Raw genomic sequence first — 15485 nt, 5'->3', positions numbered from 1 at the left:
GTGGGGAATTTCTCAGTGTCACCGCAGAAAGAGATAGCAAGACACTCCGCTACAAATAAAATGTAGATAAATAATTTACACTATATACACAATATAAATAAGAAAGGTACAGTTATAATGTGCAGTGTAGGATAAGGTTTAGGATGTGACAGGAATTGTGGAATAAAGTGCAATAGTGCAAATGTGTGTTGTAGGTGAATTAACATATCTGCTTTTGTGTTTTTGCAGATGCGTTTCCATATATAGACTGGAGTGTATATGGCATTTTTGACAGTGACCATAATAATGTATATATCAGAATCAGAATCTCTTTATTTCACCAAGTATGTTACCCATACAAGGAATTTGTCTTGGTGAGAGCAACACGTATGACAAGTAACAAAAACCACAGAACACAGTCTTAAACTAAAGGAAAAATGACACTAAACAATAAATAGGGTAGGGGATAAATTAAAAAAGTAAGAAGTACTAAAGGTACTACCAAAACTACCAATTTGTTGACTAGTAAAATTGATTTTTTGGTACACTACCAAAACTACCAATTTGTTGACTAGTAAAATTTATTTTTTTGGTATACTACCAAAACTACCAATTTGTTGACTAGTAAAATTGATTTTTTGGTACACTACCAAAACTACCAATTTGTTGACTAGTAAAATTGATTTTTTTTCCCAAAATAATAATAATAATAATAATAATAATAATAATAATAATCACAACCAAGACCATGACTTTTATATGGGACTTTTACTTTGAAATCTCGCCAAGGTCGCAGCCATAGTGGAAATCATCCGGCGGCGAATTCAAGAAGGCAGCTGAATACAAACTTCAGAGTCAAGCTGGATGAAATATGAGAGAGTCTGAATAAAACACAGGAGATCTAAATGATGCTGAGGAGAAGGAGCAGCAGCAGCAGCGCGAAAGGCTCCAGTAAGCGGAGGAGCAGCAGCAGCAGCAGCAGCGTGGGCTTCGACGAGTTCGGCTTTGCGTTCATCAAGAGACGAGAGAAGAAGCTGCACCACAGATGCCATGATTACAGGTGGGCGTAGCTCTGCACTCCAGGCTATTTTACTGTCTTTTAATCCCTAACATCACATCAACACTGATCACACGGGTTAGATATGCGACTGTAGATATGGTATACATGTGAAATGCATTAATGTGTGTTGTCATCTTTGTACTACAGCATTTCTGTATAAATCTGCATTGTTTTTATGTAAATCAGACTTAAACCTCCCTATAAATGACCCAAATACAACAGTATTAACAGTGTTCATTTTTTATTCTCTTATTTTTATTCTCCTAAATGTTTGTAGTTGTACGGCACCACTGATCCTTCCACTGTGTCTTTGTCTATATCTATAAAGTGTATTTGTGTATAATTAATACTCATTCATTTACAGGGCTTATATCCTGAAATTTTATCCTTTCCAAGTTCAATTCACTCCTTATATATAATCTATATAAAATCAAAGCTTATTAGTCACAACCTTAGACGGTGTAACTTTCAACTGGGACAAAAACAAGGCAGGAAGAAAGACATCAGATACATAGATTTTATTAGAAGAATTTAAAAACACAGAATATATACAAAATGATATGGAAGTAGAAGTTAAGTATTAGCTAGCAGGATCTAGTTTTACATCTTACATCTTCTCTTACAAGCTAAAGATAAACCCAGGTAAAGGGGTTAAAACGTTGTGTAATATGCTGGTCATTCAGAATGACCACTAAACCAGTACCAGCCCAGTATAATCCAGTGTAGACAGCATGGTAAAATAATAAAAAATATCAATTCAAGCTCTATTATAGTCTCTAATGCCTTTTCCTAAAATACTTTTTCTTGCATTTTATTGACATATCAAAGCTGTTGTATTATTCAGCCATGCAAAACACAGCCATCCTTACTCATTTGCTATGTCAGGGACTTTTATACTGTGCCCTGCCACTTTTAAACAAATTATAATTCCACTGAAATGTCTCCTTTCACCAGCTTTCCACAGCCAAACGCCCTGAAAGTCAAAGAACTGTGTGAATTATTGAGCTACTGGAATGGATCCAGTTTCATTTGCAGAAGTCAGGTACACGCCTTGTTTACTCACCTCACTCCCTACAGCAAGGGTGGGGAACTCCTGGGTGTATGTGTCCTGGGCTGGGCCCTCAGTTCCTCACCCCTGCTCTACAACATCCCCTCATTTGCATCCGATATGTGTTTTCTCTTGTGTCATGAGAAATTAATTCTTGTGTACTTGTTTATGAGCTGTGTGTCTTGCTTCTGGAGCTTAGATTGAGAGGTTTATCCGCATCGGAATCCCTACAGCACTGAGGGGACGGGTGTGGAAGTGCCTGCTGGATGTTGACAATGTACGAGTGGCCAGTGACTTCAGTTATCAGGTAGTTACATCACTGAACGGTCAACAAGGTTGAAGCCTCTTTAGGTTGACATGGTTTTGCCGCCTGCCTTTTCTTTAGCAGCCTTATGCATATCTAACGTACGGCACAGATATGCTGTAATAATTTAATCACACTGCTGCTCCATGAAGAGCAACGCCTCAATGGTAGATTAGTAATTTTAGGTCCTGTACGATGCTCTCAACTGCGGAAAGCAAGCTGAAGATTTTTATGTGTTTATTAGTGATCTATATAATGGTGGACCTTCATGTTGTAGAGTTTCCTACAGTTATCACTGCCTCGACTGCAGTAACTAAGAGTAATAATAATAATTTTAAAATAAATGTTCCTCAAAACAAAACTAAGCAATTTATCTGCTTAATTTAGAGCTGGACTGCCAGAATGTTGGCCTAAACCCACCTACCTCATCCAAAATAACATAAATGTCAATTTAGGATGAATGGGCCAATAGAAATGCTCCAAAATGGCTTGGAATAAAATCTTTTAAGCACTTGTAAACTAAAAGTTACAGTTTTGAAGATATATCTCTGCCTATAACCCATTTGTGCAGTAAACACACACACACACACACAACACACTAGAGAGCTAACACAGATCTTGACAGTAAGCACACATGCCCGGAGCAGTGGGCAGCCATCGCTGTGGCGCTAGGGGAGCAGAGAGGGTGAAGGGCCTTGCTTAAGGAACTGGGGTGGCTTGCCAAGCCCAGGCATCGAACTCACAACCCTGTCTTTAATAGCCTTGTGTTCTAACTGCAGAGCACTGGGCTATTGAATGGTATTATAGTGTAAGTATAACTATAGTTCATAGTATAGTTCATATCTGCTGATTCCGTTACATAAACTTTTAGAAAACACTTAAAAAAAATATTAAATCCATTTCTCCTTTAGACTATATATATTCTTTAGACTAATGTGTGTGTGTGTGTGTGTGTGTGTGTGTGTGTGTGTGTGTGTCTCATCTTAGGTGTGTTTGACTGAGATCCGGAAGCGTTTGGTGGATCTTGGGGTGAGCGAGTACAGCATCATCTCAGCCATCACCACACTGAGTGACAAAGAGAATGACCTGGGTTCAGGCCAGACACCCGATTCACAGGCTCCGGCCATCTCCAGTGTGGACGTGGCTCTGTTCAGACAGATCGCGCTGGACCTGCGTAAGTCTCCACAGTTAACGTGGCTGACGAAACTGAAGAAGTGAAGAAGGCTTTCTGCTAGATTTTGGAGGAACATTGCTGTTAGGATTTAATTGCATTCAGCAATTGATGAGGTCAAGCTGTTGTTGATGATGATGATGATGATGATGATCTCCACCATACTTCATCCCTAACTCCCCAGCCCCTCTCAGTAGTATTGGATGGAGCACCATCCATCATTCCAGAAGCTCTTTCACTGCTCCACAGCTCAATGTTGGGGGGGGCTTTATACCCCTCTTTATACCCCTCTGCCAATAGATTCTTGCTTATCGGCTCCAAGGAGTCCTATTCCATTGGTAGTACTTCTCTACAGCTGAACGCATTTATTAGAAGGGGTGTCCACAAACATTTGGATGTATGGTGTAGTGTATAACCCTCTGAAAACACTGAGGAACTGCAGTTACCATGTTCAGACCACTCTGTTACATCTGTCCACATCTCAGCAGTTGAGGATCATCTGGTTCCTCTTAGCTTAGGCTGCTAATGTAATCACTGTAATAGGAAGGGTGTGGTCTGGCAGAGATTGGGGTGTTTTGGTTTAAAATTTCCAGTTTGAGTGAAATTCCCCACATTTCCACAGAGGGGCACTGTTTTCCTGCTGATGAGCCCAAAACTGAATCCAGAATTTGTATTTCCATAATCTAAATCAAGTCGCTACGTTTGTTCAGCTCGACTCAGCACATCTCTGTCGAGATTAGCACTTTCCATCTGAAGTAAACTCGTACAGGTTATTAGCTGATGAGTTAAATCAGGTGTGTTAAATGAGGAGGAAATCTGAAGTGTACATCTGAAAGGATTTTAACATGATCTAAATCCATATTGTAATCTCCATTAAAAGCATTAAGGATTTTACATGAGCATTTTAGCGCTAATGGGAACGTAAAAGGTAAACAATGTCTTTAAATATCATGATCTAGTATTTTTTTACCATGTCACCCAGCCCTACCTCTAATCTTGTGTGTCTTTGTAGAGAGATCTTTTCCAACACACCGGTCACTGATGGGAGACAGCCCTGAAGCCATCGAGGGCCAGGCCAAGCTTTTCCGAGTGCTCACTGCATACGCCAAATATAACCCTCAAATCGGCTACAGCCAAGGTGAGAGAGCCACTGAAGACTCTGGATTTATGTTTAGTATAGATTTTATATTAGAGAACAAATTGCCTGCACATTTTAACACATTGTTCCGAACAGATTCACTATCCAAAAAATCTCCATAAAAAATCACTGGCACGTGAGCCTAAGGTCACCAGGCCCAATACCAAACGTCAGCTAGCTTTAGGCTGTGCTGATCTAATGGAGCTCAATCTAGTACCTTTACTAAAAATTTTCCTTATGTGGAAGCTGACAGCACTTTAAGAACAGTCTCCATATTCATTTCCTTTAAATTCTATTCATTTCGGTAATTTAACTCTTTCAGCTGTAATTTGATCATTTTAGAGGTTGACCTGAACTGTTTTAAAGAATTATTATTAAATTAAAATACATAAAAAAAAAAAAAAAAAACTATAGCATCTCTGAGAAGAATTTCTCACTTAAAACACTTCGTGCTGGCCCTGATATAACTGGCTTGCGGACTGGTTCCAATGATATTTGTCTATTAACTGCGTTCACTGATTTTAATAAATGTTAGCAGTTATACCAGAATATTATGACCACCCCTAGTTTGCCCATTATATCTGCTCCACTTACCATATAGGAGCACTCTGTGGGTCTATAATTCCAGACTGTAGTCCATCTGTTTCTCTGCATACTTTGTTAGCCTCCTTTCACCCTGTTCTTCAATGCTCAGGCAACCACAGGACTGACCACCAACAGAGCAGGTAGTGGGTGGAGGGTCCATTAACTTAACCTGTGCGTAAGGGTCTCTTCAATCTTTAAAAGTGACGTCTGCTGTTATGGAGACAAGAGTGATCTCAGATCTGGCTGCTGTAGTTATTTGTACTTATTTGCTCACAAGATGGCAGTAGAGAGCTACGTGTGGTGTGAACAGTTGTCTCCAGGTAGGCAGTAATTTTAATGGTGAGGTGCCTAAAGAGTCCCTCTCTTATTTACCAGTAATCTCACCTTGTAGTGCTGCTCTGTCCTATTTAGCTCTGCAGACTGGCTTTTTTTTATGCTGGCTATTTGTCCCTCATCAGGAATGTCGTACATTGCTGCAGTTTTCCTCATGCTTCTGGGGGAGGAGGATGCTTTTTGGGCTTTAGTGGTTCTGCTTGAGAAACCCAAATACCTGACCGAACTATTTGACTCATCACTCAAGAAGTAAGTCACTAAACCTATGCTCTGGGCTCATCAATGCTCTGTAAAATGTTGTTAATTAGTAAATGAATGTGCCTCAATCGCAGCTGTTTTTATGTTAACGTGTCTTGCATGCATTTACTCCCCAGGATCCAGCATCAGGCTCTGGTTTTTCAGCAGTTACTGAAGCACCGGAAACCACAGCTTTTCCAGCACCTGGTAATTACAGGAATATAATGGCCCTGAATAGCCTGAATGTGTGTCATCATGGCTGTTTGACCCTCGCAAGGTTAAGCCTGCACTTAAGAAGCAAAGGTCTGCTGTAGTGCACAGGTTTGCTCTGGTGGCTGTTGTTGGAGCAGCTTTAAATGTAATGATTGAGCCTGTAATCCTTAAGTCAGATTTCCTTCAACTCTTTCTTTTATGTTGCATTAAATATCAGTACAAGTTCTGATCTCGTTTCAGCTCCTGCTTTTACTGAATCTGAATAAGGGCACACGGTCATATTAGAATATTATGAATATTAGGGATGCACCAATCCATGTTTTTCTGTTCCGATACAGATACCGATACATGAATCTTGCATATCGGCCAATACCCGATACCGATCTGATACCATTGCTGAATTAATAAACCATGTACCTGACCATCTGGGAGTGACTTAAGGCATCAGGATTAATGAAACCATTACTTTATTACTTTTGTAAGGCAAACTATAACAAATGGAGACCGATATAAATGAACCCAATTTCTGTTTATTGGTCACTAAAATGAATAACTGTGCTGGACCTCGGCACAGTGCTGTTCAGACACGTTCTCACATTCTCGCTTGTCTTTCCCCTTCTCTCTCTGCAGGAGAAACTTGGTGTATCGTCTCTCCATTTCGTCATGCAGTGGTTCCTGACCCTCTTCACCTCTCTGCCTTGCTGGGACTCAGTTCTGGCTATCTGGGATCTCTTCCTGCTCCATGGTATGAATGCTGCTTCATGCTACAGCCCAGCACAGAGCCAGAACGGACTATCCTGTGCCCCATTCACTACATGTTCTAACAGTTTGAGGACTTGTCTGTAGCTCAGGGTATTCAAACTTAATCCCAACTCAGGTTTACTGCCATTGTCTTTTTTTTGTAAAGCAGCTATTTAAGCCAGTGTTAAACTGTAGAGCAAATGGTTGCCAATTCAGCCTAAAAACATTGTTTCATGGTCTAACAAGCAACTGAACTTGCTTTATTTAACTGAATCAGTGTTTAAATCAGTGTTCCTTTGAGTGGAATTAAACTGATTCATTTGCTTGTCACTTAAGAGGCAAGTATCTGTCGAATAACAAACTCGCTCTGCAGTTCAATCTTATTATTATTATTATTATTATTATTAAAGCTTGAGTTTAACTTGGCTCAGTAGCAGTGACCTCCTCTAGCTGTGCTTGCCAAATGTCATGCTGACCCACACATTGATTTTTATGACCTGAGCAGCTGAAATGCAGTCTGGCAGATATGCTTGAATCTTAAAACATAGACAGAGCAGATGTCAGTAGAATTTAATAAGGGTGATGGATATAGTCGTTGTTCTGTAACTGGCCATTTACTGTAAATAGTCATATTGAATTATGGGCAAAGGCAGTGTGAGAGAGCAAATATGAGACCTGGGACATATTGGAAACCTTGAATGAACTGTGCGATGGCTGGGATATATTTCAGTAATACTTATAACCTTAACCTCCATCCCATGGTCTGTGAGCCTTGTAGTAGCCAGAACATTGAGAGGTTATCTAAATGAAAGAAAGAGGCTGTTTTGGTTGTTGGAGCTTTTTTTATGGTCAGAGTTGTAGTTATAGTTTCAGTTTTGTGAATCTAACTCTCTCTAGGCCTGCTGGCAGTGTTTCGTGCTGGGCTCACCATCCTGCAGCTGCTGGAGCCTCGTCTGATGAATATGACGGAGGAGGCGATGGTGCTTCCTTTGCTGCTGCGTGTGCCTGTGGATGTGTGAGTGTCTCAGTCTGAATCAAATCAAATGTATTTAAATAAAACCAAAGATCAACAAAACATAAAAAGCATATAAAAAAAACCCAGTGAGGAGCCAAACGCCACAGTGGCAAGGAAAAACTCCCTCCGAGCTGGGGCAAGAAGAAACCTTGGGGGGAACCAAGACTTACAACTATTTATAACTACTGAACTATTTATAAATTATTGATAAATCATCACTGTACCACCAAGACTGTTTTTCTGCTCAGGTGTGCTGATATAATCATAATATAACATAATTAATATAATCATGGTAGTGATGGTAAGGATAATGGAAGTAATGATTTTGGTGGTGTTAATTTGTTGAAAATCCATTCAAACTTCAGCGTAGTCGAATGTAGTGTGCAGCTGGTCAGACACGGATAACTCAGAAAAGAGTTTGTTCTGATTGGACTTTGGAGAACAGAGAACGTGAACATGATCATGAGTGTGGCTAACGACCCTGACAGAGCTTGCTTTTATTTAACAGCCTAATGAGAGAAAGTGAGAAAGAGCCAGAAGGTAACACAGACATGGGAGCACCACGAAACATTAGTCTGAACCATAGCTAACCACTCCCTTGCTTTATAGCTGTACATTATTTCTGATGTACAATAATTTAGTGTAACTTTTTTTGTTTGTTTGTTTTACATTAGCAACATACGTGATGTGACGTCTGCAAATTGCATCACCTGTTTCTTTTCCATCACCATTATTTTATTTTTAGTTATTTATTTTACACTGAGGATTAGATCCTTGTTACTGAGCGATATTTATTAGAGACATCTCGTATTGAAGGGTAATTCTACTAATGGTTAAGATGCCACCAAAGTCAGTCAGAGTGGTTTGGTGCACAATGATCCTTTTGTAGAGGAACTTCTAAAAGCTAAAAGTAAAGTATTTCATAAAATGGTTATGAATATACTAAACTGCATGATGTATTTTGGTACATGCCGGGTGTTATGGGACAATTCTTTTTTTTTTTTTTTTTTTATTTGGTACAATTTTTTCGTAAGCATTACATATAAAACTCTGGATGTGTCTCCACTGGTCATTAAATGGTACATAAATGGGCTGTTTTCGAGTTCAATTTTGATTAAATTCAACAATTAAATTATGCAGCCATATTGTGAAATCCGATCTGCTCTTTAAGGAAAAAAAGGAAACCAGTACGGCTAGTTATGGCCAATAGTGCAGGGAGTGCTTGTGAGAAAGGGACGTTTCTTTAAAGGGGCTGGGGAAAAGAAAGCTTATCAAATTTCTGTCTTGGCATCTGTTCAACTCAAACATCAAACACAAAAGGGAGGCGTTCATTTCAGGGTCAACATGAAAGTCTTTTGTTGATTATATTTCTCGCTATGGCAACCTGGCCATGATTTCATCGAGCAGTGATCTGAAGAAACGGTCAAACTAGCTCTGGAGACTCTGACTGCACTGACTGACATGAGGGTGCTAAACCCACATGTTTAAAGTCCCTCATGTTTTTGTGAATTTGTCGAGTCCTTTCAGCAGACTACTTTGATTCATCCTGCAGAGGGGGGGGTTACCATGGCAGCGGTGCCAAGCTCTTCACCATTGTACCGCTTACTATGGCATGGTCCATATAGAAACTTCAGTCATTCATCCACACTGTTTATATGGTCTGCTTCCCATGTGAAAGCTCCTCAGCTTCTAATCAGATGGATATCTGGTGGCGCTGGTTCGGATACTGTGCTGGGAGAACATGACCGCGTCCATGTAGCACGCTATGAGCTTTGTTGAGCCCTTTACCCGATTGTAAGGGCAAATAAAGTCATTTGCTGGTTTCGACTTGGGAGTATGTGGCATTGACATGCAGATGCCAGCCTCCACAAAGGCTCTACACATCAGAAAAAGGCTTCACGTTGCTCTGCTGGCACAGCCTCCGTGCCAGGCAGGTCATGCCTAAGTGCTCCCCTCTGTTCCACAGTCTCAGAGGCTTTCGGTAGTCCGAGAATTGAGCCGTCTGAGACCAGATCTCTTCATTATCTGGAAAACTACGAGAGGGACGAAGAAAGAAAGGATAGAAAAAGAAAGAAACCACAACAGAAACTGTTCTGATGTCGGACCTTTTGAGAACATCATGTGGTCCTACCTATTTTTTTTTCTTCTTTTTTTGGGGAGATGTGATTAATGTAGCTGGAACCTAGACATTGTAAAAACTCCCACTTACCAGTGGTTTAAATTAGTTTTTTGTTTTTTTTGTTTGTTTTTTTTTTGTTTAATTAATGAATACCAACCCTAATACAACATTTCCATAGAGGGTTCTAGATATCATTGATAAAGACTGTTTTTACTCATAACAATACTGCAACTTGTTTTGCTACCACATAGAACTCACTTTTTATTTATTTGTTTTGAATATATAAAGAACCATCCACAACCTTAGAAGAAATATTTTTCAAGGCAAAGAACCATTAATGCCCTCAAATAGGTTAATGCGTTGTATTGGTTCTATATAGAACCACTGGCTTAATGAAAAATGTAGGATTGTGACACATTTGCATAACTGAACTCGAATATACACCAATCAGCCATAACGTTAAAGCCATTCAGACTCTAAGATTGTCTAGATCCCCCATGTTCAATTAAAACAGTTCTAGCCCTTTGAGGCACAGACTCCATTAGACCTCTGAAGGTGTCCTGTGGTATCTGGCACCAAGACGTTGGCAGCAAATCCTTTGAAGTCATGCAGGTTGTGAGGTTCGGCCTCTATAAGCATCTGCGAGCCTTTGGTGCCCATGAGTCTGTTGGCGTTTCACTTGCTGTCCTTCATTGGAGCACTTTTGATAGGTACTGACCACTTTATACTAGGAACACCCAACAAGACCTGCCTGATGGTTCTGACCCAGTTGTCTAGAACCTCACAGTTTGGTTGTTATCAGAGTGTCTCTCTTCTTACGCTTGAACAGACTGTTCACTTGCTTCTTAAGATATCCCAGTATATCATCACTGTCGCACAAAAACTTTGACGCCTCCAAAACCGCAAGTTTACAGGAGACGGAACAAAAACTTTCAGTGAAAGTCAATGATTTTATTCCAAGTTGTTTTGGAGAATTTCTATTGGCCATTTCATCATGTGATTTTGATACAATGTTGAGGAAAATCTGTCAGAAGCAAAGTGATGATTATGGAGATACAAGGTTTTTAACGTGATGGTGACAACATATGACTTTTATATTGTATATTTTCATTGCTTGGCACCGTCAAAAAAATTCTGAATGTAAACCTGATTTACAATTAAAAAAGGAAATAAACTAAACTCCTTACGAACGTTTCCCTACAGTTACTCGAGTAAAAGGATTCTGTTACCAGATTCTGTTGCATGCCTAAATTATCACACACTTGACTGTAACCTATAAAAGACTTACTTATAGTGTAAAATATTTATTTATCTACATTTTTGCATCTGAGTGTCTTGCTATCCCTTTCTGCTGTGACACTGAGAATTCCCCCACTGTGGGACTAATAAAGGATTATCTTATCTTATGCAGTTTCTGGCTCTGTATAGCACAGTGTTATTTATGAAACATGGACAAACATACTGACCATATTCAGGCTTCAGTGTGGCTATTATTGGTTTTAGCTAAACAATATTTTAGTCCATGTTTATGATGCCGTGTCAGAAACCGCATAATCCCGTCCGTTTTCATTTTCTTGACCGATCCAGTATTCACATATGCAGAAATATTGAGTGAATAAAACATTTCCTCTAAAGACTGGGGTGTGGGGGAGGCCTCCAATGAGGGAGATTACCTAACAACTCATTTGGAGAAAATTGTGCAAATTGAGTATCATGCAGTCCTTTCACTCTGGAGGCCCAGCTAATGTCACAGCCAGCTGGCCTGGTCCTGCCTGCAGCGAAGTGGCTGTCTATCACCTGTCAGAACAGCCTGTGTGAGCGATCTTGCCGCCACTGAGGTGTCCTTGCTGTCTGCCTCTGTCTCTCACTCTCTCTCTCTTGCACCTCCCCTCCTCTTTCTCAATAGGCCCTGTCCCATTCACGCGCTGACCCGCTGGCCTCTGTCCTGACTTGACAGCTCGTTTGTTTTCTACTTTTCAGTGACAGGGCCACTTCAGGGCACCCTCTGCCTCTTTTTCACTCTGCCTGCTTCTTACATAACGCTCACTGAGGGCATTCAGCACTGGCAGCAGGCTCCCCCCCCATTCTTAAGGGGCGTTTTTGGAGCTGTTGCCCTCCACCTCTAGGAGCAGAGGGAGGGCGGTGAAGTCTTTGTTTTGGTTTTTGTGCCGCTGATGGGTGGCATGATTAATGCTGCCGCTTTAAACGTTTTGACGTGGTTGACTCAGCCGCTATCAGAATGTTTTCAGATGTCAGCAGTTCTGTTTCCCAAAAGTTACGCTGTGCCGTGTGTGTGTGTGTGTGTGTGTGTGTGTGTGTGTGTGTGTGTGTGTGTGTGTGTGTGTGTGTGTGTGTGTGTGTGTGTGTGTGTGTGTGTGTGTGTTCCAGCTCCCAGTACTCTGTCCTAATTCCAGCCCTGTGGAGCACTGAAGTGCAGGAGTGGGAGATTAACTGCATGAACAGTGTGTTATTGGAGGAGTCTTCTGAGGGCCACGATACAGGTACACACACACACACACAGTAAGAAAAGAATATGGTACTGTTCACATTCACAGGACAATCCTGCGTACACTACATGGACAAAAGTATTGGGACATCCGCTCATGAATGCTTTTTCCCCCAAATCAAGGGTATTAAAATAAAAAAGTATCCTGCTTTAGCTGGAGTAACTGTCTCTACTATTCAGGGATGAAGGCTTTCTGACGAGAGTGTTAGTGAGATCAGGATATTGGAGGATCACCTCCCCATCCTCATCCCAAAATTATTGGCTGGACCACCATTTATCATTCTAGAGAACACAGTTCTTCCACTGCTTCACAGCTCAATGCTGGGGGGCTTTATACCCCTCTATCCCATGCCTGGCATTAGGCAGCATGGTGCTAATGGGTTCATGTCATTTGCTCCAGAAAGTCCTATTCTGTTAGCAGTACTTCTCTACACAGACTGGACAAGCTGTGTGTGAGTTGCACCCACTGCTGATACAGATGTGCAAATGCACACAAAGTATCTGAATGCATTCATTAGAAGGGGTGTCCACAAACATTTGGACATATAGTGTATGTTTTTGTGTAAAAGCAGAATTGTGCAGGGCTCTGAAACAAGCCGAGATGACAAAAGGAAGATCCTTGTGAGCCTGTGGACTGACGCTGATCCCCTGTTGCACTATTATCACAGTGCTGGTGGGACCTAAGCCAGGATTGCAGTAGTAAGGCCCAACTCCACACAGCATTTAGGAGCTTTTTCTACACTGTAGCACCATTACACTTGTAGGTCAAGTGTAATTGTCTGGGTGAGACATGGTCAAGGACTTGAGTGGTGACTCTGAGTCCCCAGTGAGTACCCCTCTATCAGTGGGACACTGACAGCAGTGCTTTTGCGCTCGATGGTTTGATGAGCACTTAAGTGGGTTCTTTATGGAAACAAAATGTCAGCCGCATCTTGTGTTGATCCCAGGGGACAGCCCAGGGGACAGCCCAGGGGACAGCCCATCGTCCAGAGCACAAAGCATGCTCTGTGTGTGCTCAGGCTGTGTACTAGGAGGATGCTTGGGCTTAGATTGATGACAAGGGGATAATGCAGTGCAGACTGTAGATGCTGTGCAAAAACAGTTCGTGAGTTGTCCAGAAAGCTAGTGGACGATCTCAAACACCAGGGCACCACAGACACTGTTCCTGTAATCAACACCTGAGCTGACCCCCCCCCCCCCCCCCCCCCGTCTGTGTTAAAGGGCTGGTTCATTACGTCCTGTTCTGATTATCGCTCTTATGTAAGCGTCTTCCCCTGAGCGAACTCAATGCTATCTGAGCACATCTTCGACTCTATCTCTGGGGATTTCTGTCCCGCACCACTCAGCAGCACACGGATACCCTCAGCACTTTTTCCTACTTTACTAGAGAGAGTTGGCACCCATCTGGAATCCAGTTTTCAGATTGTGGAAAAATGCAGGATGGATAGCATGGTGTTGTGCTGTTGGTCGTATTAACAGACGCTCTGTACAAAAGTCTTTGCAGTTTTTCTGGTAAGTCTGATGTTGAGCAATGAGCAGTGTGAGAAAGAAACAGCACTCTGGGAGAAGGTCTATCAAATGAGTAGGTGGTTTTGGCTCCACCTCTGGTCTCTGGTTGCAAATTTGACAACAGGGCCGACCGTTTTGGCTTCATTTCTGGCATTACAGACATTGGTCTAGTGTATTATATTGTGTGTATATATACTGAATATGATGTAGATTTAGTTAAAAATATATTTTTTTTGTACATTTAAAAAGTAAAAAAATACATTATATGGAGCCTCCCTCTTTTTGCTATAATGGAAATTTTATGGTATCTAATCTAATTATGAACATTATGATTTGCAACGCTCCTAATAAGAGTTAATGGCTCACCATTAACAGTTATGGAATCGTTTGTGATGGGTTGTTGTAGACAGTCTGGAGCATTGTGGGTGGAATAGGGCCTAGCGAGGAGGTGGTGGGATTACTGGATGCCAGAAGCTCTCCATCCCTCCCCTCTCAGTAACGCCTTCTCTCAGGTTTTTGACATTAATTCTCCTCTCTCGACTCTTTGGTCTCTTAATGTCTTGAGCTGTTGTGTGTCCTCCTGTGTTCTCCTGTGATTTACAGCAATGTTGGCGCTAAAGCAGGCGAGACTGGGGGCTAGCTGACATGCGCTGCTCTGTCTGCCTTCTGTCTGATTCAGCGCCTCTCAATGCAGGACAAACTCCCAGAGGCTCTCCCGAAACACCTCTGCATGCATAGCAGGAGCGTACTGTAAGGGGCTGTGGTGTAAAGTTAATTGAAAGGCACTTTTTGTGTGTGTGTGTGTGTGTGTGTGTGTGTGTGTGTGTGTGTGTGTGTGTGTCCTAAGCAGAGACAGTGTGAGTCACCGTGAGCCATCTGCTGAGCCGCCGGATCTAGCCATCATTTTGTTAGTAGCGTAATGAGAATGAACTTGAGGGGCCTCTCAAACACACACACACACACACACGCACACGCTCACTAACAGCAGTCTGCGCAGCCTCTCATCCTGACTGGAACACCTGTTAAGTGGGAAACCACTGAATGACCACAGCTCACAGACTTCTGTCAGCGGTTAAAGTGATTTAACAGTGCTAAATGAAGCGGACATCAGGTTAACTCTCTTTGATCTTCTCGTTGGGTTGGTGCTTTCATGACCTCATAGCTGCCCTGAGGCTGCCTGACGTTCAGGTGCTGCTGTGAGCAGCATTCAGGCACTTTACACTACTTCATTTGCCTCATTTTCTTCTTAAAGCAGCATTATGGAGAATTGGCATTTCTTGCTCCTGTGCTCCCCCTACAGCCAGGAAGTGTAATTCGCACTTTGAGCCATTCTTAAAGAGGGATACACTTCACATGCACTTCTGGACGAGCTGAGAGATAAAGAACCATCACAGAAATGTAAAGAAGCATGTGGACTGAGGCTGTTGAGTAATAATACAGGACTTTAAAGGAATAGGGCTCAACTTACCCAGCATTACACAGTTCTCGCAAGCACTGTCCCGCTCACTTCACCAAAGTTACGTAGTG

Source organism: Salminus brasiliensis, chromosome 19, assembly GCF_030463535.1.
Source record: "Salminus brasiliensis chromosome 19, fSalBra1.hap2, whole genome shotgun sequence".
Lineage (NCBI taxonomy): Eukaryota > Metazoa > Chordata > Actinopteri > Characiformes > Bryconidae > Salminus > Salminus brasiliensis.
This window is presented reverse-complemented; position numbering follows the sequence as displayed.